Genomic DNA, 4,675 nt, shown 5'->3' with positions numbered 1-4,675 from the left:
TAAAAAGGTTCCATATGATGAAATAATGTAAAGGACGCCATGAAAAACCCTCCAGAAAGGTTTTCTTTGGAAAAAAAATCATCATGAATTTTGGCGCAAAAAAAAACGCCTTACTATACTATGTCGAAAAAAAATGCGATTTTTCAAACATGTTGTAAAAAGTATCCATATGATGAAATAATGTAAAGGACGCCATGAAAAACACTCCAGAAAGGTTTTCTTTGAAAAAAAAAATCATCATGAATTTTGGCGCAAAAAAAAACGCCTTACTATACTATGTCGAAAAAAAATGCGATTTTTCAAACATGTTGTAAAAAGTGTCCATATGATGAAATAATGTAAAGGACGCCATGAAAAACACTCCAGAAAGGTTTTCTTTGAAAAAAAAAATCGTCATGAATTTTGGCACAAAAAAACGCCTTACTATACTATGTCGAAAAAAAATGCGATTTTTCAAACATGTTGTAAAAACGTGCCATATGATGAAATAATGTGAAGGAAGGTGTGAAAAACACTCCAGAAAGTTTTTCTTTGAAAAAAAATCATCATGAATTGTGGTGCAAAAAAAACGCCTTACTATACTATGTCGAAAAAAAATGTGATTTTTCAAACATGTTGTAAAAACATGCCATATGATGAAGTAATGTAAAGGACGCGGTGAAAAACACTCCAGAAAGTTTTTCTTTGAAAAAAAAATCGTCATGAATTTTGGCGCAAAAAAAACGCCTTACTAAACTATGTCGAAAAAAAATGCAATTTTTCAAACATGTTGTAAAAAGTGTCCATATGATGAAATAATGTAAAGGACGCCATGAAAAACACTCCAGAAAGGTTTTCTTTGAAAAAAAAATCATCATGAATTTTGGCGCAAAAAAAACGCCTTACTATACTATGTCGAAAAAAAATGCGATTTTTCAAACATGTTGTAAAAATGTGCCATATAATGAAATAATGTGAAGGAAGGTGTGAAAAACACTCCAGAAGGGTTTTCTTTGGAAAAAAAATCATCATGAAATTTGGCGCAAAAAAAACGCCTTACTATCCTATGTCGAAAAAAAATGCGATTTTTCAAACATGTTGTAAAAAGGTTCCATATGATGAAATAATGTAAAGGACGCCATGAAAAACACTCCAGAAAGGTTTTCTTTGAAAAAAAAATCATCATGAATTTTGGCGCAAAAAACACGCCTGACTATACTATGTTGAAAAAAAATGCGATTTTTCAAACATGTTGTAAAAACGTGCCATATGATGAAATAATGTGAAGGAAGGTGTGAAAAACACTCCAGAAAGGTTTTCTTTGAAAAAAAATCATCATGAATTGTGGCACAAAAAAACGCCTTACTATACTATGTCGAAAAAAATGTGATTTTTCAAACATGTTGTAAAAACATTCCATGTGATGAAATAATATAACGGATGCCGTGAAAAACACTCCAGAAGTGTTTTCTTAGAAAAAAAAATCATCATGAATTGTGGCGCAAAAAAAACGACTTACTATACTATGTCGAAAAAAAATGCAATTTTACAAACATGTTGTAAAAAGGTTCCATATGATGAAATAATGTAAAGGAGGGTGTGAAAACACTCCAGAAAGGTTTTCTTTGAAAAAAAAAATCATCATGAATTTTGGTGCAAAAAAAACGCCTTACTATACTATGTCGAAAAAAAATGCGATTTTTCAAACATGTTTTAAAAACATTCCATGTGATGAAATAATATAACGGATGCCGTGAAAAACACTCCAGAAAGGTTTTCTTTGAAAAAAAAATCGTCATGAATTTTGGCGCAAAAAAAATGCCTTGAAAAAAAAAGCGATTTTTCAAACATGTTGTAAAAACGTGCCATATGATGAAATAATGTGAAGGAAGGTGTGAAAAACACTCCAGAAAGGTTTTCTTTGAAAAAAAATCATCATGAATTGTGGCACAAAAAAAACGCCTTACTATACTATGTCGAAAAAAAATGCGATTTTTCAAACATGTTGTAAAAACATGCCATATGATGAAATAATGTAAAGGAGGGCGTGAAAAACACTCCAGAAAGGTTTTCTTTGAAAAAAAACCATCATGAATTTTGGCGCAAAAAAACGCCTTTATGTCGAAAAAAATGCGACTTTTCAAACATGTTGTAAAAACGTGCCATATGATGAAATAATGTAAAGGAGGCCGTGAAAAAGATTCCAGAAAGGTTTTCTTTGAAAAGAAAACCATCATGAATTTTGGCGCCAAAAAAACGCCATAATATACTATGTCGAAAAATGTCATTTTTAAACATGTAAAAACGTGCCATATGATGAAATAATGTAAAGGAGGCCGTGAAAAAGATTCCAGAAAGGTTTTCTTTGAAAAGAAAACCATCATGAATTTTGGCGCCAAAAAAACGCCATAATATACTATGTCGAAAAATGTCATTTTTAAACATGTAAAAACGTGCCATATGATGAAATAATGTAAAGGAGGCTGTGGAAAACACTCCAGAAAGGTTTTCTTTGAAAAAAAAAAAATCATCATGAATTTTGGTGCAAAAAAACGCCATAGTATAGTATGACATTTTAGGAGCAACATGCTATCCTATGACGTTTTTAGAGCGACATGCTATACTATGACATCTGTTGGGCAACATGCCATATTATGGATGTTTTCTGGACCAAAGGCCATACTATGACATTTTTAGAGCGACATGCTATGCTATGATGTTCTTTCGGCGACACGCTATATTAGGCTTTTTTGATTGACATCTATGACATTTTTTTAAATTTATTTTTTTTGTTGGTTTTTAGCAACATTTTATATGGATTTGAACAGTTTTAAAAGTTACTATACTTTTACTTGTGCAATGAAATAGTACTCTATGGCATTTTTTAGACGACATATTCTTCTCTGACGTTTTCTTGAATAACATACTATTTTGACAATATACTGCACTATGACATTTTTTGAACCGCGTATCATACATGACAATTTTAGGCAACATTCTATCACTTTGCGCCTATACTATGGCGTTATACACAGAGTGCTTTGGTTGCATGTTGATTTATAATCTAGATTTTTTTCTGTTTTGTTTTTGAGGGGATTACCACAGACCTGACTGTGAACACCATTGACACCCACCTGAGGGAGACGCTGCCTAAAATCACCACATGCCATGTGGGGCCGGCCTATATAGTGTACTGATGAGAATGAGAAGCAGCTGAGTACGTCCAGCAGCTGCTCTTCATTCTCTCATCAGGGGACAGGGACACAGAGTCTGTTTTAGTGTTGAATTAAAGCTGATTACTGTCAACTAGAACATTAACGTTACTGTTTTAATCACATTTAAGTTTCCTGAACGTTACATTGTCAACCAGCCAGTTTTCTGAACTTAATGAATCATATTACAGAAACACAACACACTTCAGCTGCTGACAGGAAACAACCCAAACATCTTTAGCTTCAGCTGCTAATCAGGACTGGTCAGCTAGCTCAGTTAGCATCGTTAATTCACATTAAAGCTAATATTCACTGGATGCTAACTCTCTTCTCTGGTCAACACACACAAATAAACTCCACCAACTCCTGGGGTTCACTGCTCACATTATATCTGACTCTGAAGTTGAACATAAAGCTCATTAAAACCGGCACCGATCGGTAAATTATCATTTATTACCAACCAGCTGTCAGAGTCCTTCAGTGTCTGTTGGTCCAATCAGCCGAAGGACTGAATTACTGAACTGAAAACTGATTAAAACAAGACAATGGAGAGTAAAACTGTCTGTGGAAAATGTGCTGCTGCTCCACCGATAAATAAACCAACAGTTATTATATCAGAATTAATACAAACGAGGAAAGCAGAGTCTCTGCTGCCTCCTCCATAGGACCTGTCAATCATTCCAGACCAGGCTGTCAATCAAGTAGCCCCGCCCCCTGGCTTCGCAAAATTTTAACGCTCTATAAAAAAATCAATATTGATTTATTTTAAGATCGGCCACCTCATCTCTCATTTTGACCATTAAAACTAACGGAAAAAAATATATACAGTCTATGCACCGTACTCTGTTTGGCTCCACACTTGCTGAGGACCACTTCCGGTCTCAGAAAATGAAAAAACGGACCTTTTTTCGTTTCTGTCTCTTACTGATTTTACTTTTTTGTTATTCTAAATATAAAATGAAAATCAAAACATTTTTAAAATTTTGTATATCCCTTTTTGATAATGAAAAGGAAAAACGCCTTGTATTTCAAATTTAATTTTTGTATTTTAAAATGAAAATCAAATAACCACTCGTTTTTGTTTTTCAATACCTGTTTCAGAACGGAAAATCCAATTGCCAAAATATACACGGACCGTGGTGGGGGGCCTGGAGTCAGGTGAAGGCAGGGACACCCTGGACAGATCACCAGTCTATCACAGGGCTACATATAGAGACAAACAAGCACACTCACATTCACAGCAGTGGATAATTTAGAATTACCAATTAACCTCAGCATGTTTTGGACTGTGGGAGGAAGCCGGAGTACCCGGAGAAAATCCACATGTGCACAGGGAGAACATGCAAACTCCATGAAGAAACCGGGGACTTTCTCGCTGTGAGGCGACAGTGCTAACCACAAAGCCCCAGTGCAGCCCTAAACAATAACAGAGCATGAGAAGTCTGCATATTTCGTAATGCATAAAAATGAAAGGGAGCAAAATC

Source organism: Amphiprion ocellaris, chromosome 2 (assembly GCF_022539595.1).
Source record: "Amphiprion ocellaris isolate individual 3 ecotype Okinawa chromosome 2, ASM2253959v1, whole genome shotgun sequence".
NCBI lineage: Eukaryota > Metazoa > Chordata > Actinopteri > Pomacentridae > Amphiprion > Amphiprion ocellaris.
This window is presented reverse-complemented; position numbering follows the sequence as displayed.